Source organism: Struthio camelus, chromosome 3, assembly GCF_040807025.1.
Source record: "Struthio camelus isolate bStrCam1 chromosome 3, bStrCam1.hap1, whole genome shotgun sequence".
NCBI lineage: Eukaryota > Metazoa > Chordata > Aves > Struthioniformes > Struthionidae > Struthio > Struthio camelus.
The window spans coordinates 139,250,587-139,273,987 of NC_090944.1; the positions used below are offsets into that span (position 1 = coordinate 139,250,587).

The window sequence follows — 23,401 nt, forward strand, 5'->3', positions numbered from 1 at the left end:
AAGCCCATTTGACGCGAATGTTATCAAAAACACCCTCGGCAGCAATCACTCGCGGCGCCCGGGAAAGCTGACAGAGCGGAAACACCTTCTCCCCTAGCTTCACGCAGCCCTGTCTGTGCCGACGAAAAACTGCCAGTAGCCCCCCCAAAATTCAGCCCAAGCAAAGGCTAGGCTGCTCAGGGCTGAGCCCAGCCAAGGTCCCTGCACCACATAAAACTCTGCAAAGCTCCTTCCTAAGAAGCTGGTTGTGCCCTGAGACAGGGCCAAGGTGGAGCGGTTTCCCCGGTTGCAGAGCGTGCAGCAGCATTGGGGTATCCCCCGCTCGGAGCAAACACCTTGCAGACGCTTGCTAGGTGCCTTTGGGCTAAAGCGCAAACCGAGGGTCCTTCTTCCTCGTTCCCTCTCCCTCACTGTTCTCGCACAAATTTTTCCCGCGAGAAAGGGACGGGAACCTCATACAGCTGCTCCCGCCTTCTCTATGCCCCAAAACGCGCACGCAGCTTTTGTTTGCAGCCGGATGCACCCTTACGATGATAACTGCCGTAACCTTTCAGGCAAATACGAGGCACCCTTCTCCGCGCGCGCCTGGCAGCGTTGCCCTGACAATGCTCCTCAAACACAAGACATCGCTCCTTTATCAAAACGCCTCTGGCGCTCCCCCGAATGAACGCTAACGAACGGGAGAGGAGGCCTTTCTGCAGCCTTGAAAATTATTTAGCAAACTTTGCCGAGTTAAAGCTGAGGAAAGCCGATGGCGGAGACCACGTGAAACGCAACAGCCTGGCTTCAGCTTTGGGAACTGAAGGGTGAAGGAAGCCCCAAACGCATCTGCTCTGCAGGGGCAGCAGCTGCCCCTGTGGTAGGATTTTGGGTTGGATTTCAGGGCAAGGGAGAATTTCCCATGTCATTTTGGATGATGCTGGACGAGGGGTCCTGACTGTACCCCACCGGTGAGGCCAGCAGGGAGCTCTGCTGCTGGAAAAGCAGCTTTACACGGCAGGAGGAGAAGGCCAAGGGGACGAGGGCGATGCACGGTGACAGCAGAGCGCAGGGCACGGAAATGCAGAGGGAAAACGCTGGTGCCGGATGAGCAGGCCAGGCTTAGCAAGACACAAACTCACTCTCTCTGCAGCCGAACTACCGAGCAAAAAAGGCACCCGGGGGCCTAAACAACTGGCTGCGGCGCTGACGAGAAGGACGAAAAAATTCAGCTTCCTCTTGCAGTTTCCAAGGAGATGGTTTAAACGGGGCTAAAAAAAGAGGAAGCGAGCGGCCGAGAGGGACGCGAGCGTGGAAAAGTGCCCGCGGGCTCGGTGCCGGCTTGCTGGGGTCGCCGCGGAGGGTTCAACCGCAGCCGGCGCCTCTTCCCGAGGAGAACAGCCCGCGCTTGGCGAAAACGGCCACAAACACTTCAAAATGTTTCCCCAGCGGCTCCTCGTGCCCTTATACATGCTCATCCGGACAACTGATGCCCCGCAGGGCAGAGCGCGTCCCGACGCCTGTCGCTAAACTTGCCCGTGACTTTCCACTCTTTTAGAGTCTCCTTCGCTTGCTTGAACCCGCCAGGCGTCACCCCTTCGGCCCGAGGCTGTCCAGGTGGGGTGGCTGCGGCTGAAGGAACGGCCAGATGCCCCCACCGTCTCGCTGCCGACCGAGCTTCGGGGAAAAAACACCCTGCTTTGCCACATGCTAAAAAAAAAACCCTAACTTTCCGAAAACCCCATGTTGAGTAATTCTCTCTTCCTTATGCTTTGCTGCAGAGAACGAAACTTAGCAGAAGGATCACTCCCGTGCCTAGGAGATGCCAAGCCCCATAAAAATTTTGCTTAAATTAGACTGAGTTATAAGACTCCAAAAACTTGCAAAATACGTAGGCTTCCTTGAACTGGCAGCTTGAGATCTTGGAAGATTTCAGCTGCTCTGGAAATGCTCCATCCTCTCCCGGTGCCAGTCGGCCCTTGCACACGCCATGCCCTGTGCAGGGCTTCCCCTGCGCCCGGCAGCCACGGCCGGGACGGGCATCTCGGCTCACCGGAAAGGGCTCAGCTGCTGCCCTGGGGAGGGACCAAGCTAAAACCCGGACAATTCAAAAGCAGGAGACTTGGAAGCATTTAAACCAAAAGGAGCTCGGTGCGCACCCAAATGATGCCTTTGGGAGCCCGCCTCTCGCCTGGGTCGGGCGCGAGGGCCCTGGGAATAATTTGGAAGGTGCCTAGGGCAAGGTGAGCAGGAGGGAGGCCGAGGGAAGGGCTGCCCTGCGATGCCTCTGCGCCGCAAAGCCTCGGGGAGGAAGGGCGAGCGAGCAGCAAAGCCGTCATTCATTGCCTTTGGCTGCAGAAATGTGGGCCGTGGATGGCAATTACAGTTAAAAACAAAACCAAAAAATCCCCAGCTGGTCTGCAAAGGAATCGCAGAGCTAAGGACGCCGCGGGCTGACACCAAATTCGCTGCGGCCCTGGCGGTGTGGATGCCCCGCGGCGGAGCCAGGAGCGCCGCGCCGGAGCTGCGACCAGCACCAGGAAAATCAGCAACATCCAGGCGAATCAAGAGCAGCTGCGAAAGACACCGGAGCCGCCGGGGAAAACCTGAGCCGTGCAAAGGGCTTTCCCTTTTCCTAGCACGGCGATAGCTGCAGGAAACAGGCCCTTCTGCAAGTTTCCATGAGCGCGTTTCAGGAGGGCCTGTCTGCCTTCTTAAATACGATATTTCACTCGGCGAGCCCGTATTTATGTATTTATCTTGGCTCCGGCATCGCTACAGAGCTGCCTGGAAGCGAGGCAGCCCGGCCTCCCTGACCTGCAGGCTGAAGCAGCGCTGGGCATCTGCCGGCCGATGAAGAACAGAAGCCAAGCCGAAAAAAAGGTCTATATCTAGATCTATCTATCTGTTTGTGTTTATACACATACACACAGAGTTATTCTCTTAGCCAGGGTTTGGGAATTCGACTTGTGCCTTGCATTGTGTTTATAGACCTTCCTTCCAAACCTGCTGCTCAGGGCAAACGTGTACGATCTCAGGCTTTGCTCCTGTACCCAGCAACCATCGTGGCATTTTGGTTTGCAATATGCCATTAAGGTTATTCCACCTGCAGGGCTCCGGCCAGCCCCCGGGGAGCCCCGGGTTGGGCAGATGGCTGGTTTGGGCGGCTTGGAGGTGTTTATTTAACACGTAGCTTTCCCCAAGGTGGATCTCGCCGTCCTGCGTATCGCTGCAATCCAACCAGATGCAGCTCAGCAGCTGGGTTTTTGGGGCAGCAGGAGTTCTCAGGTGGCTCGTACAGGGCTGTGCTGCCACGGCACTCCCCCCCCAGCCCCCTGGGCCATTCACCCGAGATGTGAGCAGTCAGACCCAAACTGAGCCTCCTTTGTGCCAGCGCGCGCACAACGGGTGCTGCTCGTTCTTGTGTCTCCCAAAATAAGGCAAACCTGCTCAATTCGCCTCTCAGGCATTGGCTGTTGGGTCAAGACAGAAGATGGGAAGTCTGGACCAAAAAGGGGAAATCTGGAGGAAGTCGCAGAATCACAGAATGGTTGAGGTTGGCAGGGACCTCCGGAGATCATCTAGTCCAACCCCCCTGCTCAAGCAGGGTCGCCTAGAGCAGGCTGCCCAGGACCGTGTCCAGACAGCTTTTGAACATCTCCAAGGAAGGAGCCTCCACAACCTCTCTGGGCAACCTATGCCAGGGCTCTGTCACTGCGTAATCAGATTTCCTGAGGACACCAGCTCCTGAGCCTGAAGCAGAGATGTTCAGCAGAGAAATCCTGGCTCTGCTGATGACCCACCAGAGGAGGCCTCCAGAGAATGAAGCGGGCCAACATTTCAGGGGGCCTCCAGAGAACGAGGTGGGCCAACATTTCAGGGGAGCATTTGGAGGACACTGAAGTCTCCCAGCACAACTGGCCCAGGGCCCAGCGGCCAGGGTCACCCCGATGGGCAACCGGCCAGTTCGACAGCTCTGTAAATACAGGCGTTTTAATGAAAGCACGGAGCTGCGTCTGGACGCAAACCCAGATGCACCGAGGACTTGGCTCCACTCTTGCTATTTTCGGCGTCGATACGCTCCGCAGCGAAACCAGTGCGACATGCCGAGCCCTCTGCTGCGAGGGCACGCCAATGAACAGCAGGTTCCCATCCCTTGCACACTGAAGATCGCGATGTTGGCCGAAGCCCCGCCACACGCGCCGCCGCTCATCGGCACTCGGGCCGCGCACGCCCCGTCCCAGAGAGGACAGCCCAGGCTCGCTGCCGCGGCGGTGCGAAGGCCAGCCCTTCGCACTGGGTTGCTGCTCCTTTCTAGCCACTGGATTTTCTAAGCGGAAGGAAAAAGGTTTTTTCCCACTGCAATTCAGCCTTTTTTGGGGGAGGGGGGTTGGCGGGCAGGGAGGGGATCAGCAAACGCGAGTCGAAGACTTATCAAAGGTAAATAATTCCTGGAACGCGGATGGGCCCTTGCTGGGCAGATGCGCACGTTAAGCCTTATCTCCCGCCCAGCGGCTTCCTGGAAGCCGCTTGATTTAACTCGCTGCTCAGCCGCGCCGCACAGCCCGCGGCCCCCCGTGCGCGCCCGGCGTCGGCCTCGCCCAGGCGTCACGGCTGCTGGGAACCGAATTAAGCGAGGCCGTTTACGGCCCCTTCCCTCTCCTAAGCAGCCAGGTACTTCCCGCGCCCCCCGATGCCGCCGTTTCCCAGGGCTGGCGGCTCCTTCGGGTCACCCAGCCCCAAGGGAAACCTCCCCTCAACCTGCTTAAAATCTGACGAGCAGCTGCCCTGCGAGCTCGGCGAGGCCGGACCGGCGCCCCCGACGCTGGAAATTTTCCCACGACGCTGGGAATTTTCCCACGACATCGGGAATCTTCCCACAACGCCGGGAATTTTCCCACGGTGACGACGACGACGACGGGGGGGGGGGGTCTGGGCTCAGCACAGCTCCGCAGCAAGGGGTTACGATGGGCCTCGTGCACCCGGGACCTGACGTCCCGCTTAGTTAATGCCTGCTTAATCACTCATAAGCCAGACTCTTCTGAAAGAGTAATAATAGTAATAATAGCAAAACCTCTTCTTTGGTCTCTTTGCTTTATATTTCCCCATTCGTAAATCCCGAGGCCGCCAATAAAACAGTGTCACTGCTGAGTGGACTTAGCCGTTAACCTCCAAAGAGCCACCGGTGATTACGCCTCTGAAAATAGCTTTTATCCATCCCCTCTGCTTTTCTTTACAGATCTAGACACAAATGCTTAGCGATTGTTACTTGGCAACCACAGTAAAAACCTACTGAGCCACAAGTGGCTACAAAGGATGAAATCACCGCCATGAAATTTCCAAAATAAGTACCAAAATACCAGAACTCTTATTCCTAAGAGGAACAAATAAACCTCTTCTTCTGATCTATATTTTTTTATTAGCCAGCTACATTTATTCTCCTTGCTCCTCTGTGAAGCAGGGGCTACATTTCTCACTCGGCTTATTTCTCCACAATGCATAACATGTACCTTCCTTCGCTATACCTATCTGGTTGCTCATATATGTGTCCATATAAACACGTGCGCGTGCACACAAGCACCCTCCCCCCCCATCTAGGATGCTTTCCAGACTCAGAAGCAAGCCGAAACCACATAAAATAAAAAAAAACAAACTCAGTCCTTCTGAGACTGCTTTAAACTAGACACCACCAGCGAGAGCAACAGCTAGGACGAACACCAGCTATTGAGCAACCAACCGCCGGAGACCACAGCCGTCGAACGCCCCACTCGCCTCTGTGTAAATCCACCCTCCTCCTGCGGCTCAGCCAGGGCGTTCAGTGCTACGGAGCCCTGGGGGTTGCCAAAAAAAAAGGCTGCAGCTTGCAAGAGATACCTGGCCAGGGAATCAACGTCCGAGCTTTCATCGTTAATAAAAGCTTCCACCGCAAGGAAACCGCGCGTGCCGCGGCTAATAATAACGTTTTGATGCTTCGTTCAAGGGTTCAGAGGCTTCTGGGCAGGCTGAACTCCGTAAAACCGGAGGGATCGGAAAACAAGACGCGCCCAGCTGGATTTTTCAAGACAAGCGCCTCTCCACGCTGCCGAACTTCTCGCCAGGGAAGCGTTTCATTCGGGAGCTTAAACGCTCTGTCTGGAGGCAGGGCGGCAAAGTGCAACGCTGATGAGCGGTTGTCTCAAAGCCTAATTATCCCGGCCGCGTCCCCTCTCGGGGAACGCGTTTCTTGCAAGCTCGCTCATAAATCTGTGCCCGCAGATCCGATTTCTCCTCCGATCAATACCCATTAGTTGCAACTGCTCCCAGCCGGGAGCAGCAAGGACATCCTTTCCCTCCAGGTCGGCGCTACGCGGGACCAGCTCCCCTTCGCCGGGGCCGCGTCTGGACAGCCCGCGCGACCCAGGACGGCTGGAAAAGCTGCTCACTTTGCCCTTCCCTCTAGTTTCATTCGTGATGCAAGGAAAAAATTAAATTTCTTTTTAAAAAAGCGACGGATGAAGAGCCCGGATTTGCCTGCAGAATACACGACCCTCCCGACTGGCTGCTGCCCTTTGTCTCAAGCGTCAGCGTTAGCAGAAGGCAATTTAGGAAGATTGCTTTTAAGTTGCAAAGCCAACGTTCAATTAGAGCATGAAATGAAAGACGGATGGCTAGTGCCGGAGCAGAGATTTATCCTCCAAGTGTTCCTTTTTGAACGTAAAGATGTCGGTTGTGCTGCTAGCGGCACGTCCACAACGAGTCGCTTTTTGTCTGAAATTACTGCGCAAAACGGTCTAGAAGCGAACGTTTGTGCATTGAGGAAAACACAGCAGACAAAACCCAGGATCCTGCAAATCCGAAACATTGCAGGATCCTAAAATGACCTTCCGGAAGCGATCGGTGAAAATTTTGTTTAGCTTGCAAGAAACTGAAAAAGAGAGAAATAACAAAGACGTAAAAGCGCTGCCAGGCCAGCAGCGCCCGCACGCCCGGAGGGCGCCCACGCTCCGGGTGCCCCGGGCCAGCCAAGGCGAGCCGGCACCCTGCGGTTGGGATTTGCCGGGAGCGCTGCAGTGCCCCATTTCCCAGCCCCGCGGCTGCCGGCCCATGGCGGGGGACGCAGGTCTGTCTCTCCCTAATCCGCTTAAGGGACGCTCGGGCTGCCGTGCCCTTCAGAGGGGAGCCCTCCCGTCCGGCCACGGATCCGCCTGCTCCCGGGGAAGCTCGCCAGCACGGCTTGTTCCCGTTATTAATTTGGCTCGGCGGGCTGAGCTAGCAGCACCCCCGTCACCGAGTCCTGCCCTGAAAAACCAAACCCCGACCTGGAGGCACGAGGCCGAAGGAGCCAGCAAGCTCTGCGGGCTGCTCCGCTCCATCCCAGCACTGCTGGGCCCCTCTGGAAACCCCATTCCCAGGCCGTGGAGTGGACACCCCAGAGTCTGACTTCTCAGCCCGCGCTTTTCCCCGATCCCACTGCAACGGCACGGGAGCAATAACGCACGCGGCAGCTCTTAATAAAAAACCGGCATAACATGGAAAAGTCCACCAAGTGGAGAGGCACTGATTTACACACGGCCAGGGTCTTGCCCTGCATCGCTACTAGGACCTTTTCCTTCTGGAAGAAAAGTTATTCAGCTACATTTCTATGTCCTTGGATCAGCAGTGGTTGGGTTTACAACATGTCGAGGATTTGGAGCGGCTATCTGCAGTCAACTCATGTCCGAGGTGGACTGCAAAGGAGGAACACAGTCTTTTCGGGGATCCTAGGGTGCTGGTTTGGAAATCCCGGGGAAAAGACGACAGGAGGAGAAGGGCATCATATCTCCAAGGGAAATTAATTCCCACAAAATAAATCACTGGATTCGTTTCTACAGAACTATTTCTCGAGGCTGTGGTGATTAGCACCTCACGGTGATATTTTCCAGTCGCACTTCACAGAGGCCTGGACGGATCACAGTTACACCTTGGTTCTGGGCAGCCACTGGCAGAAGTTTATACTGCATCAAGAAATGGAAAAAAGTACTAGAAAGTTTCTTGCAATGAGAACATTTGTCACTTCGATGTTTCATGGAATAAACCCTGGGCGCAGGACCAAGAGAAGTAATTGGACTGGCTGTGCTCCATGTTTAAGATACTCGTCCCGGGCTTTGGAAATGTGAAAAGAATATCAGGTCTTGCTTCCAGAGAGCCAGGAAGAGAAAAACCGACGGCGTCTGCTCCTCGGGCCCCATCGCTTCACGTGGGCTAACACCACCGAACGCACTGCAGCCAACAGGCCGGTGGGTTCATGCGTGACGTCTGGAGGCAGCCCAAAAGCGACCTACACGGCGTGAAATGGTTTTTTTTCACCTCCTTCTACTCAGTTACGAGTCCCCGTGCTCCGAGGGGGGAACGAAGTATTCCCAAGAGAGGAAGGGGAGCCGGCCCAGCTTGGGCTTTGCTTTGCAAGGACGTCCACCCCTGAGCCCTGCTCTTCAAACCCCACCAGCACCCCTGCCTCTGAGAAATGCTTCGGCACATCGGGAGGACCCAAAATCAGGAAGCCTGGCCTACGCGGGATGCTTCGGCCAACATCGCGATCTTCAGTGTGCAAGGGATGGGAACCTGCTGTTCATTGGCGTGCCGGTCCCTGGGGCTGTCCATCCACCACCTCGGTCCCAAAGGCGCCTCATGGAAACCTCGGCCCAAATTCCTAACAGCTCGGAAAGGGAGGGAAGAAGAGTGTCCACGGAGGCACGTTGGGAGGCCGAACGGACAGAGAAGACCACGCTCAGAGCTAATACAGGCTGTTAGGAGACAGGCAACCACAGTTGGGTCACCAATGGGCTGCTTCTCGCCGCGCTAGTCTGAAGCCCCGCAAGTCCCCAGGCTCCTCTGGCATCGCACTGCCTTTCTCAGCAGGGATTTATCCCTTTGGATTTATTTTCACTCATCCCCCGTGCTACCGTGGGCCTGGCAAGCACTGAGGTGCAATAACATCAACCAGAGCCACCAGTCACCCAAGCAATAACACACACATAGCAACAGCGCCCACCTGAAAACGCCTATCATCCCTCAAAGAAAATTTTTTTCATTGTTTTTTCTAAATTCTGTCCTAACAATGCATGCGGCATTGCCAGGCAGGCAAGCATTCAAGCGTAGGTTCATCACCTCGCTTTAGTGGGTAATCAAGGGGCCCCGCGTCCCCCAGCCAGTCCAGACCACGCGCTGCAGCCCGTGCAGCTGCAACCCCGCCTCAGCGGGGCCCGCAAGCTGAAAAGGACAGATTTATGCAGTATTTGTTTATCAACAGGAGAGCCCACGTCAATATTTAAAGCCGAATGGGTCTCAAGAGTAGAGATGAAGAGCCCTTCGTAAGGCAGCATCCATCACTTTGGTTCTTAATTTTGCACTTGCTCACTCGCTGGCATTACCCGGGCAGCTGGGAAATGAATAATGGATAAATAATTCACCAAATCGCTTGACCTTTTGGTTCTCCCAGTCAATGCTGAGCTTGGACACCCATGCCAGGGATTGTGCCAGGAGGTAACATGGAAAAATGGGATGTTGGTGGGGGGCAGGGTGGTACCATAACCCTCAACGCTCCCAAAATAACTCAGCTAACAGCAGTAATATCACAACAAGCTCCATAAAGAGGCACGTCAACATCTCTTGAGCTTGGCCAGACCTCCCGTGCACCTGCTTAGAGAATGAGGCCCTCGTAAGGTGTTGGAGGTCACAGGCTTCATCTGGTCAGAGCAAGCAAGGAGGAGACACGGCCCACCTTAAAACCAAGCGAGCAGGCTCTGAAAATTGGGACCCGCAAAGATGGAGAAGGTTGCAATGAAAGGTCATTTCCCAGTGACCCACTGGAACGCTTTGCTGGGGCTGGTGAAGGGATTTTGGGCTCCAGGCCACTGTAAAGCCCACACATCACTGAAATGTGGGTCCCAAAAACCCAATAATCCAAGGCAGCGCAAGGGGAGCACAGAAACACTTTGGACTTCCCTGGGCACCTAGCTGCATTTTACCATGAAAAACAAGGCCGGCACGTGGTGGTGCTCCCCAAGAGGTTGGCCGCCCTTCATGAGCAAGGGAGAGGAAGGAGAGGCCAGCACCCATGCCAGCGCTGACCAGACCTCTCTGCCTCCTCGATTCATTTCGTGGTGACCTTTAATAATTGCAGAAGGGGAAACGGGCTACTCAGTTTGCATTAGAGATTCACTGAAGTGTCTCGTGCTTTCTCCTGCTTGTCAAATCCAAGCTGCTTGGATGAGCCCAGTGAGCAATTAGGGCTACAACCTACAGGCAGAAATTTCAGAAGCCTATTTGCATATAGTTAGGCAGGAAAACGGTGATTAATTTGTTCTGATACACTCCTGAAAAACTGCTCAGATAGCGTCGCGGAGCTCGGGTAGATGCTAAATTGCTTTGCTCAAGATTGTAAATATTGCATCGGTGCCTCCCTGCGCATTTTAAAGACAGCTTCATGAGCTGTGCCTGCATGCAGGAGATTTGTTTTAATATTTTACCAAGGAATACATATTTCATCCATGAGGTGCTTACGAGGGAGGGATTTTTTATTTCACAAGCCTTCAGCTGGGAGGAGAGAAAGTGTGGACTCTCTACAAACCCGCAACTGCAATAAGCCAGGATGCAAATCATTACAGCTGCCCCGAGACGCGACTAAAAATGCACAGGGCAAGAACACAAAAAAATCAAGGAGGGAGAGAGCGATGAAGCAGGCGGTGCCTCAGCGAGGAGGGAAACAAGGAACCAGCGTGGCTGGAGCTAGGAGAAGGCGCAGAGCTGTTCAGAGCCTCCATCATACCAGGCTGACAGCAACTGTGAGAGCGCTGGGGGCTGGCTGAGCCCGGGCAGATAAGGACCTTTACGTGGTGGCTGCTGTTAATTCAAGGAGACCATCCTTCACCATCAACCTCCAGTCACTTGCTGATCAGGCTGGCACAGCACTAAGACCATGAGAGCTCCTCTCAGCACCAAGCATCCGGGGATGGTGGGTCACCCAAAAGCCTCGATGCCCCCGAAGCACGGTGACAAAGCCCTAAGGCACTTGGACCCGCTGGTGGTATTTCTTGCAGCATTAGCAGCTGATAACACATTTGGTCATTTCCTCAGACCTTTTCCACCTGCAGACCTTTTCAAGCAGTAGGTTTGCCTGGTGGATCGGCCTCTGCAGACCCCTTGGAGGTCACCCACGGACCTTCACAAGGTGCAAGCAATGGTGCTGAGCATGGGACTTTTCTCCCATAGGGTTAGGGGACCTCTGTCTCCAAAGCGCGCCGCTGCCACGAGCCCTCGTTTCCTGCAGCACGCGCTGGGCGAGCTGATGCTCTCCCAAAGCTCTGGCCTCAGGGACCCAGGGAGCTAGGGGAGAATCCACCTTTTTCTGAAAACGTAACTAACTTTTAGCCTATATGCTTGCAGAGGGATGGATGCCACAGGGATTCACGCTCTCTCTTAACCCTGCAGCCGTCTCAGCTCCCAGAATATTTGGGCACAAATGGGCCCACTGGACACGAAGGTAGCTTAAAAAAACCTCAGGGCTGAGGCCCCCTCCACGCATCAAGCGAAGCAAGTGCAGAGCAAGCAGTGGCTTTCAGCATATATTCTTTAGCCAGCTGAGAAAAAAAATCTATCTATATATATACATGTATATATATACACGTGTATATGTATATACGTATACATACAAATACTCTCTGAGTCAAGCTCAGAGGGGGCTTCAAGGAGCTTCAAAGGCACCCGAGAAGGGTGCAGGAGTAGGGAGACGAAGCCTGAACAAATTAATGCAAAACAACATGTGTGTTGGTGGGGTGGGAGGAAAAAACTCCAAAGCACGCCCACGTGCCCTGCCTTGCAAATCGGTGGCGGCCGCCTGCACCCAGGGCCAGCTCTCACTGCCAGCCGCCCCACAGAGAAGCCCGCTCCCGCGCCTCTCCGAAGCGAGAGGAGCCCTGGAAGCTGCCGCGGGCAGGTTGCATGAATAGTCCCAAATGGGCACGATGCCACCGCAGGGCCAAATTACCAGTTTGGGCCAAATTCACACCAGCTGTTGGCTACGAAGGTGACAAGCACTTTAAGGCGACATCTTCCTAGCGGGCTTCTTCCCGTGCTCGCCAGGCCGCGCTCGGCAGCTCCGCAGCGGGAATTACGGCAGCGGATAAACCCAAGGCAGAAGAGGATAGTGGGAGCTCAGGCAAAAATTCTGCCAGGTTCCTCCTAACATTCAAAACACGGCAATATTTAAGAGTGCGGTGCGAAGCCGGCGTTTGTCTGAGTTGCAGTCTGAAACTGCAGAGTAAATCACTGCAATTCAACAGGGGCCAGGCTTGGGTGCAAGGAGTATTTCTGTATTTCCCCTCAACAGCCGCAATCCTCCCTAGAGGAACAACGCGACTGTTCGAGCTGGCTGCAAACGGCTTGTTAAAAGCCTCGCCGCCAAGTTATCCTGCAAATCTTTTTTTTTTTTCTGGCTGAAAATTTCGAGCCCTCTCCGTCCTCCAAATACAATGTTTGGCTATCGCATTTTCCCTACCCATCCTGTTTCTTTTATATCTCACCACCACCATTCCCTACCCTGTTTATTTTCTTGACCTGCCAGCTTTTCATGAACTTTTTCAAAACTTTCCAAAAAAGGGGGGAGAGAGGAAAAAAAAAAAAACCAAAAACCGGAAAAAAACAAAAAGGGAGAAACGACACTCTTGCTTCTTCCTCCGGCTCATCCTGCATTTGCTACCAAAAATAGGGCTGAGAGCTAATTACGGCTGGCTCTGGCAATAATTAATTCAACCCAGAGCCCTCCCGGCCGGGTGCCTGCCTGCACGTTGCGCCGTCCCCGCGTTTATCGCACCCAAACACGGCCCCGGCATCCTGCCGCAAAGGAAAAAAGAAAACACAAAGCCCAGGCCACCACCTGGCTGCCGTCCCGCCGACCTCCAGCACCGTCCTGCCCGTATCGGTGCCCAGCGTCATTCCTGCACCCCGGCAGCCAAAACCCGGAGCTGCCGGCTCCCGCCGCGCACGGCAGGGCCACGGTGTTCCTCGCCACCCCGAGGCACCTCTTTTTAAGCCCTTGCACGCGTTTCCTCCCGTTGGCAGCCGCGCGCGTTGGCTTTGAAAAGCGGCTGCAGCTGAGGAGCGAGCCCCCCGGGAAGCGAGCGCAGGGACGGATGCCGCAGGGATTTATTGCCTCCGGGGCAAGGCACCGGCCGGCGGGACGGCTCTTCCCCAAATCTCTCTCTGCAGACCCAGCAAAGCAACGAAACGCCCCTGCCTGCCGCTAAGGCGGAGGGTAACTTGTGCCATCGCTGCAGCCGGCACCCACCAGCAACAGGGCTTCCCTTGGTAGTGAAAAAGAGAGAGGAAAAGGGAAGAGGGGAAAAAAAAAAAAAGCAAAGGAATAATATAGTGGGAGGGTGAGGAGGAAAAGAAAAGGGAAACAGAGTTTCTAACGCATCTCTTCAGTGGCCGTCGGGGGTGCGGAAAAATCACTTGCGGCCTCGGTCAAGGCGTTGGAGCCTGGGCAAAGTAGGACGCTGCTGGAGCAGCCCGCTGGCTTTCTCTGGAGTTTAATAATAGCAACGGCATTTATACAACCGAAATATTTTTTGCTAAATAAAAGGCTAAGCACCGCTATGGCATGCCGGTCGCTTCACTTTAAAATAAATGCTGAAAGTTGTCCCCGGGAAAGCTTGCAGCGAGCTGTAACCGCAGACATGCGACCTGCAGGTGGGGGCCGGGCCAGGGAGGCTCCTCGGCCTTTTGGACCCCCGGCACGACAGGACCAGCGACTTTCTTGGAAGGGGCCGAATCCAGCCCGCTCCTGGGGAGCGGGAAATATTTATAACGAGCCCTCCCAGCTGCAGCCTTTCACATTCGAGAGCTAAACAGCAAGCTCAAATCGCCAGGTCTGCAAGTCGATGCCTTGGCTATATATGGTCAAAGAACTGCCCCGGCGGGGGGGAAAACGATGCTCGGGCCCTCGTGAGCCTCCGAACCGCCGCCATCCGTCACGCTCCGCCGCCGGCGCGGTGCTACCCCTAAGCATAAGCACGCGTAAGCCTCAAGCAGGAGCCCAAGAAAGAAGAAAATTGGTGCTGGCATAAGGCATCCCATTGGGCTGCGAAAGAAGGAAATTAGAATAGAAATTGGATTTAAAAAGCTCCGGTTTAACTCATTAAAGTTCCCATTGTGGCTCCAAGTATGCTCCAGTCCCAGCGAGCGTTGGGCTTTCCTTACGCCCTCGTTGCAACCACCTTTGGAGAGCAGCACTACGGGCTGCGAAGAGAAGAGCCGGGGAAGCGAGAGAGATCCAAAGCGAAGACAATTTTCTGCAGCTCAAGAGAGGCGAGTGACTGCCGCTGGCACAGTAAGCAAGCAGACCTCCAGCTCCATCATATTTGACCCCCAACCAGCCCAACAGATGTGACTGTGCCCCAGCGGCAGGGTCACAGCCCAGGGCCTTCCCAGCCCGGTACATCTCCTCGAGTCACTCGGCGTCAGTGTGGCAGCAGGGATTTACCGAGGAGTGAAGGGCCGTGTTTTATTTTGCCCAGGTGCCCCCTCTAAAACGCAAACCAAAACCTGCTGCAAAATCTGTATGGTTCCTCCTTTTCTAGATTTTAATGACGAGCAGGCCACCTTCCATGAAAAACTGCCAGTTTCCCCATTTTCACCAAGAGGAGAAATTGCAAAGAGGAGAGGGACCTTTGGGCAAAGCCGTGGCCTCTCAACGTAAGCGTTGCAGGGCTGACAATCAACAAGCCTATACAGCTTCTGTCCCGCAGACAGGTAACCACAAGACCTGTACAGGCCACCTCCAGTAGCCTCGGCAGATATAGATATGTTGTATTTGTAGATTAGACTAGCTGGGAGATGAAGCCCACCTTTATAGGCCAAAAGGATTAAAAAGGATTAAAAATCCACGGCCTCCATCTCATCACCATCTGCCTTCAGCCAGCAGAGGTAACCCATGCAGCATCAAAGACAATCCTGCCTGGATGGAAAGGTCACTGGGGCTGCTCAGAAACGTTGGCAAGCTGAGAAGATGCTCAGGAGGTACCTGCTGGGCTTTCCTGGGAGGTTTTTACCAGGCCTGGAGAGAAATCCCACGCTAGAGGTCAGGTCTGCCGTAACTTCACACCACCCAGTCGCATCAAGGCCACTGCTCTCTCCACGTTATGAGCCGTTACTTCAGTCACGTGGGGAAGATAGGCCACAAATCAAGAAGCGTGGTAGCCCAGCAAGGCCTGGAGGGCAGGCACCACACCCAGCTGCCCCGGTGGACATCACCACCACGCTCGGCTCCAGAGCCAGCACGCACCTCTGTGGCTCCTGCTTGCTCTTTGGCAGGGTTTTTGTCACATAACTTCGGGTGCTAGCAGCAAATCCCTGCTTGCAAAGAGCTGTTGCCTAAGGTGCACGGCGCACTAGCGACCTTCCCAACCTACTGGCTTTCACCGAGAAACTATGACATCGAAACGTTATTGCTGCACCATCGGCCGCAGTTGCTGCTAGCAGGGGGTTTCAAAAGTGACCTCACGAGCAGCATTCGCCTAAAATCCAGCCTCCACTTCAGGTCCCAGAGTGAAAGAAGGAAAGCTGCAACGTGAACTTCCTGTGAAGCAATAAAATAACCCTGAAAATTTCAACAGATTTCTTCAAATCTCCAAGCTAACTCCTCCATGTGCAACTTTCCTGGAAAAGTGAAGCTTTATTCCCCAAGTGAATAATATTCACACTGATCGACACGTTTCTCCGCGTGGCTGCTAAAGGGATTTCAGACTCTAGCTAGGAGGGAACGGATCAACGCAGCCTTGCAACACAGACCTCTGCACATCACCTTTTTTCTTGGTGGCTCTCAGGTGCACGAGCCCATCTGCGCAGAGCACGGCAACTGTGGCACCAACATCCTGCGCAGCAAGTCCAGGTCGGTTTAGCTCTGCCTTTCCCATGCACCGTTTGAAGTCAAGTAGGCCTTGACAGTGATTTCTCTTGGCAAGGCCAGCAGTATTCCCTTTTCCTTATTACTCTTGCCTTTCCTGCCTCGCGCCAAGCCAGGGCTCTCCCTGCAAGCACGGTGAAGCTGAAACTCGGCCAATACCAGCTCGATGGATTTAAGACACAAACGTCAAACTCATTCTGCAGCAAAAGCCAAAGGGCTTTCCCCAGCTCGCCCTTGCAAATGGGAGCAGCCCAGCTCAGGGCTTCAACAGGGCCAGCCTTGGCGTTTGCATCTGGTCGTTACACGCGCCCCTCGCAGGGTGTGCATCTCTTCGGAGGGGGCCGCGGCCACCACTAGTATATTTGCAAGAGACCAACACGCTCGCTTATCCTAGGCCAAGGAAGACTTGAATCAAGAAGCAACGTAAACCTCCCACCTTCCCTTCCAGCTCTGCAGGACTGAGACTAGAGAGCGATTCTCCCCGCAAAAGCAGCAGTCCCCTGGCACAGCAAGGGCCAGGCAGAGCCCTTGATACTTCACATGGAGTTTGGATGCTGTTCGGCATTTTTCCCGAAAGCCCCAGCTCTGAGATTAGATAAAAAATATTGATTTTCACCCAAGACGTGAGTAGTGAAGAAACTCCCAAGGTTTGAGCTCCTGGCTTTGCAGAAGAAAACTTCACCAGAAAGGCAAATAAAATGACCCTAATGGTGCTGCAGCATCCTTTTCAGATCTTGTATCGTTTAAGAGGCCAGATCTCCAGGGAAGCTGCGTGAGACCACACTGCAAACGTGACTCGTGGGGTCTGCATGTGCACCTAGAAGAAAGAGGGGGCAAAGGCATGCAAAAGAGAATGATAGCAGGAGAGAGAAAGGCATGAGAAGGAGCTCCAGGCTTTTGCTTTTTCCAAGCTACTGCCTTAGGCAGTTAGAGGTCCTCTGGCGCTTTGCAGCTCAGCTCCTTCTGCGCACCAGGAAGAAGGGCCACAAAGACCCGTTTCCCTTTCTCAGGCCAATTACCTACGAGCCTCTCCCATTCCCCTGTTTCGGGGATAGTCTTCTCCCCTCTCCATCCTCCCCTGGAGGAGTGGAGAGATCGCTCTTGCAGTGCTGGAGCATTGGGGTGCCGTCACCTGCTCCAGGAGAGGGAGGCCACCACACAGAAGCAAGGAGTCGATGAGCCGGGGGGGTTTTCCCAGGTTTTCCAATCGGATTTGGTTTGCAGATCAAGCTAAATCAGTGTCACCCCTAGCCCACCACCACCTTCAGATCTGTTCCTTCAGTAGGGCTTACAGAGATTGCCCGCTCCCAGGGGGCTGAGGCACGATGTTTTAATTGTATATAATTAAACACTGCTCCCTTATCTAGATTTCAAAGTTTGCTGTTGGGGCTTGAGTACCAGCGCTCTCTTCCCCTCTAATTAGCTCCCTTAATCTGTGCAGCCTTGTTTCTTCCCCCCCGGGGGGATGGGGCTCTCCTGCAGGGAAGTTGGGTTTGCATCTAATTATCAGCAAAGGAGACGGACGGCAGGCGAGCGCCGGCCCTGCCCCAGATCCCTGTCGCGAGCAAAGGGTCCAGCTGGGGTGGCCACGAGGGAGCTGTGAAGGGCGCGTGCGTATGGCCTTTCTGCTCCCTCTGCAGCTTGTTATCCCACCACCCGTTTGTGGCACGAGACCTCGCAGGACGGAGGCTACCCGGTCAGAAATGCAACTCATGCAACTTTTGCCCAGCTAGAGCGCAAAAACCAGGAGAAGAGGAGTTCCCAAAATGTCATCCGACCCATCCATGTCCTAGAAGAGACATCCCCCCCACCCAGCACCTTTAGCAAATCCTTGACCAAGTGCCCTCTCCTATTGACAGAGGTCACTCACTTTCCCTAGCTACTCCTGGGGGGACCCATTTCCACCAGGAGGAAGTCCTCCCTCCTGGCTAAGCCAGATTGCCTCTGCTGCACTCTCAAGACCTCACGCTCTTTCCACCTTTTCTCTTCCGCCTCCAGCAAGCTCCAGCGGAGGACATGCACCTGCCCAACACCTTTTTATCCCCATCTGATGCAACCTTCCTCTTTCCAGCCGCATTGGACCACATCACCCCAGAGACCCCTTTAGCCAGTGTTTCCTTACAACACAACCAAACACAGCAACGCTAAAAGCTCTTCTAAAGCTGAGCTGTACGGCAACTGCTGCTTTTCCCTCATCCAAGAGCCTGGCGTGAAAGGAACTCAGGTTTTGCTCTTGACAAATCTATGCCAGCAGTTATTCATCTCCTCGTTATCTTTGAGGTCCCTGTAAATAACATGTTGATTTATTCCAGGGACAGGAGGAGAGCTAGTGTGGCCGAACTCTCCTCTGCTGCTTGCAAAGGCAGTGACCAGGCGCCCCTACGCACCCCACCCACTGTCACGGAGCCCCCAAGGGGATGGGTGGCAGCTCTGAGGGCCCCTCCAGCATTCCCCTAACGGCGCGCGGCCACCTTTCCCTGTCGAAAGGCATGCCAGGAGAAATCATCTATCGCAATGCAGCAAGGAGAGCGCTCTCGCTGCACGGGTCCGGCCGGCAGAGGAGCTGAGCCATTAGCACCGCCGAGCTGAGAGGCTGCCTGGGAAGCTTGAGGGGCTGATGAGCACTTTAATGGGTCCATTTATTTCTACTCCAAATTGTTTGCAAGAGCTCACCGTATAATTATTTTGTTCTCAGGGAAGCAAGTACCTTTACTCAACAGAGCTTGCAAAAGAGCTCCTTAGAGCAAATCAATCTTTTTTCCTTGCAAATCTTTTTTTTTTTTTTTTTTTTGAGCTTTGGGCTCCCCTCGGCCCATCACCACCTCCGTCCTTGGCCATCAGAGAGCATCTGCACTCAGCAGATTGGAGCTTTGCTCTGATCAGGGAGACGTGCTATCAGCTCCATCTCTCTCCATCCAGAGCCTGCTTCACGGGGATCCCATCTGGGCCCCAGTTCTTCGTTACTGCTGCGTTTCTCCTTGCCAGGCACGTTTTATTGCCGCCTTGATTGTGTAGGAAGGAGTCCAGCCACTATGGAAATGGCACCATATAGGGACTGGATGGAGGAAATACAGGCCGGTCACCCTCTTGCTTGCACAGCGGTGGGAATATTTTCTCTCTTACGCCAAGATATTTTTAAAACCGAGAATGCCATTATTATTTGTCGTCACTCAGCATCCAGCACTGCAGTTCTTGGAAACCAGCACAATATCAGCGTCAGAAACATTATTAGTAGTGGTTTTGATAGCTCCCAAGATAGATACCATCAAGCTAAATAATGTTTATGGCCTGAAGAGTGCTGACCTTAGCTCCAGTGATGCTCGAGGCTGACGGCGGAGACCCCAGGTACGCGTGATGCCTGTGAACATCTACCTTTTATTTGAAGCTCAAGGCACAGACAAACATGTGCATTGCCTTTCATACGCCCAGCCGCCAAGAGCGACCTGCGGGAAGCCTCTGGGCTCAGCCTCTCCTCCCCGGGGAGGATCTGCTCCCGCCACGGGCTCTCGTCCGCAGGGTCCGGTTCCCCTCTCCGCTTGGCTCTGGAGGACAGCAGATGTTTCCCTGCCCACCTGCGCCCGCTCGCAGCTGCTGGCCAGGCTCAGCTCTCTGCTTTTTGTGCTGTAGCTCCCATTTTAAGCCCACAAACGCTGCTCTGCTGCGGGAACGAGGCTACCGAGCGCCGTGCCCTGGGGGCAACCCGGGGGGCAAAGCGTCGGAGCCAAGACCCCCTATTCCCAAGGCAGAGGCGCAGCCCGAGCTCGCACCGGGGTCCCGCACGTAAGCTGTTAACCCCTTCCCTTGCTCAAGGGCTTGCCGCAGTGAAGGACCCCAAGGTGCAAAGGCGGGAGATGGACAGACCCCTGCTCTCTCTGCGAGACCGACACGTCCCAGCTGGCACCAGCACTGCTGCCAGGCGGGACGGGGGCTTCTCCTCCCCCTCGGCCCTCAAGGGCCCGGGCAGCCACGCGATGCACCAAGACCGGCCTTTCCCACGCCCCCGAGCAGCACCGGGGCTGCTGCTTTAATGCCTTAAAACGAGCCGAGACGCCGCGTCTTATAAATGACTACAACGCGCCTAATAGGTAGCCTTTTCATAAAGGAGCGCAGCGGATGTGTACGCAGGCCCTGGTGAAGCTAATAACTGCCTCTCAGTGGCTTTGGGAGAGTTATTACATATTTAAGATCCAAGCTCCCTTAATCAACCGCAGAGATGCAGCTGGCAGCGGTAAATTGCCAGCAGCAGCTCATTACAAATAAAGACACATTGGGTTTTCAAGGACAAAAGCCATGTCGGCGCTTCGACGAGAGCTAGCCGCTCTCGTCCTCGCCATCCTCCGCCCCGGGCTCGCCGCCTGCTTCCCCCGAGCCCCCTGCCCCCAGGGACGCTACTGCATCGAGTTGCCGGGTCTCGTGCACGGCCGCGGCGACTCGTCTGGGCAAGGTCGCACCCCTCGCTTCCCCAGAGCTGAGTCAGCACTTTATTTGTGTTGCCTCTGTAGAAATACTTTGCCCAGCTTCTCTTGGAAAAGGAAAGGGGAACTTGAAGGAGGAGTGCTCTTTCGTCATCCCCTCCCCGCCCCCCAAGCCCCCAAATCGGCTTGTATTGACCTTGACATTTTTGCAGGGCTCTCGGGAGGGAGGATTTGCAGTCTCTGGGGACAAGGTGACATTTTCCAAAAAAAGCAACAACTCGGAAAGTTTTAGCTGGTGTTTGTGCCCCTGATGGTATTTGGCTTCTAGATTTAGATTTCCAGAAAAATGCCAAAGTCAGCTGGGAAAAGTTAATTTCTGCGGGCCAAGAACTGCACTCCCTTAAGACCACAGAAGACACCTTTTGTAAACCAGTTAAATGGTAGCAAGGGAAATGTTATGAAGAGCAAGGTCTAATCACATAAGTTCTTCCATGCGTTTACAGGTGGGAAGGCAGAGGCGAAATATCAGTGTAACTGACTATCCATATATTTGCTTGTAACATCCTTGAAGCTGACGAAAACGAGAGCTCGCCCAATTTGTACAGAACTAAGGGGAGGGGGAAAGACAATTGCAAAAACATTGCAGTCTAATACAAACAACAACAAAAAACAAAAAACAAAAAGCAGGGGCAGGCATCCAGACCGCAGATTGCATTCGAGCTCTAGGTGCCATCTCAGCTCTAGAAAAATTACTTTCTTGACCACGAAAGAACACGTGTTTTTCACACAGCCTTGCAGTCAGACCCAGAAGAGCTGTTGCTCCTCCTGATGCTTCGGGACAACACGGAGAAGCGATCCCATCAGCTTTCCCCCAAGAAAGGAGGCTGGACACCTTTCGGGTTATTAGGCATTCAATCAGGAGACAAGCCCCCTCCCCAGCTAGAGGAACCACCGACCTCCCTCAAGAGCCTGCAACTACATGTCTTATTAGCCCACGTTTTCACGCTCGTCAAGAAGGCTCAAACCATTAACAGCGCTGCAGGATAGAGCTGGAGTCGCCCTGCCAAGGACAGCCCCGAGGAGAGGCCGTTGCTTATGGTCGACCTCTCCTAGACGGCTGTCTCAGAGCCCCAGGCCCCCGCGCAGCGGCGCCGCGACGCCAGTCCGATTCCCACGGCGTCCCTACGGACGAGCCGCTGCGCGAAGCTGCCTCTCCCTCAGCAGAAGGCATTTAAACGCCGTTCCTTTCGCGGGCCAGCGTGCTCCTTGCTAAGCGTGCAAGCTGCACTTCAGGAGCGAGGATAGCCTCCTCAGAGAGGGACTGACGTTTCCTCCAGCGTGCAGCTCCTTTGGTAGCATCTCTATTTAAACGCCCAGGAGAGGCTCATCCCTGGCCCATTCATAGCTATTTTCTCTGCTCTGGGAAAGGAGACATCAACAGATTGCAAAATGGGGAGGTCTCTATTGACGCCGCTAGCAATCAACATGTTACGTAATTGGGCCTTCTGGGAGCAGGAAGATCTCCAGAAGAATGGGGCCCTCCCAGTGCCTTCTGGTTTTACTGGGACTCGCCAGTAAGCCAAGTACTGTACTCAGCTTGCTTTCATCCTCGTGTCCTTGCGTGCTGCCCTACGTCTGCTATTAGAGAAACCCATCTTGCTTGATTTTGTCGAGCTAACCGGTGCGGCCTTGAGTGCCACAGGTGAAGAGGCACTGGAGACCTTTCTCAAGGCCAGCAAAGCCATCTCTTGGCCAGACAATGGGAAAACTTGAACTCTTTGAGCTTTATCAGCTCAAATACACTGGGGAATTGCACCATGCTACACAGCTGTGATTTATCTGAAGCAGCAACACAGCAAATCGGCTTCAGCTCCATAACCCACTTATTGTGCTGGCAAACCGTGCATTCTTCTACCTGAACAGGGCAGTCCCTTGGCCAACGTGTGGTCTTGCAGTGGGACAGCGGCCACCTCCTCCCACCCCATCACCGCTGCCAGCACATAGGCTCCTAAAACACCCAGCACAAAGCCCCCCTCCCATGCACCATCCCTGCCTGGTCTGCGGTACCGGCAGCAGATGGCTTAAAGGCAATAGAGATATGATGGGAACGTACTGGCATCTGCACAGAAAAACCACACTCAGGTTTCTGAGAAAGCTGTTTTCCCCCCCTCCACTTCTTGCTTGCTGCATGCATGCAGATGGCTGGTAAGAAAAGGAAGGAGGCGGAGAAGGCACACCGCCACCCCCTCCCGAGGCCCGGGAACAGCTCCGACAGGATGCTGGCCCCCAGGCGATGGATGGGGAAGCCCGCTGCAGCCTCTGACCGCACGTTGGCTCGCCGGGCGAACGCGTCGCGTCGCAGGGGAGTGAAATCCAAATGTCAGAGTCGTGCTGCCAGCAGCCCACTTTCGCTAATGCTCCAAGTGACCCGGTTAGAAAGTAAAGAGCCCTTGGGGGATATCCTGATAGCCTAGTTCATTCCTTCTCTGCAGGCACCTCCCTGCTTTTCACCAAAGGAAAAAACCCAAATAACTGTAGCAGAGAGGAATCGAGTTATTGCTCAGGAGTCCAGACCAGAAGCGACAGCATATCACGTGCTCCTGGCCTTTGTGCAGCCTCCAGGCTGCTCGAGACGTGAACTTCTTGCCCAGTTCTGAGAAGCAGAAACCTCAACATTCATCAGCTCGTCTCATACCCTGCCCAACAACCACAAATCGCCTTTTGATTTCCCCCACTTCAAAAAAACCTTGCAACTTTTCCATTCGCTTCATTCTCCCTGTACACTCAGAGCAGATACGAACAGCGCACAGGACACCAGGCCCAGTCCCTCGCCCCACCAGGCTCGCCAGGAGTCTGCCCCGGCTCCTCAGAGACCAGCCACATGAGATGCAACATCCAAGCCAACCTTCAGGTCTCCCTTTAGACAGCTATGCTCTTCCTTAGGGACCGCTCCACATCCTACCCAGCAGTTTTGTGCCACCAAGTCTATTGCCAGCGGGACTAGTCCACAGATGGGCTTCACCGCAGGGAGAGTTGTGCCTGGAGGAACAGGGCTCCCGACCCTTGCTCTTCCCAGAGCTACAAC

General features: G+C 54.5%; 1 protein-coding gene across 21 annotated transcripts in view; it reads right to left on the minus strand.

Moving 5' to 3' along the window:
* The window catches only part of SLC8A1 (solute carrier family 8 member A1), a 57,936-nt gene that overhangs the window by 19,239 nt on the left and 15,296 nt on the right, over window positions 1-23,401 (minus strand). The gene's annotated exons all lie outside the window — the stretch shown is intronic.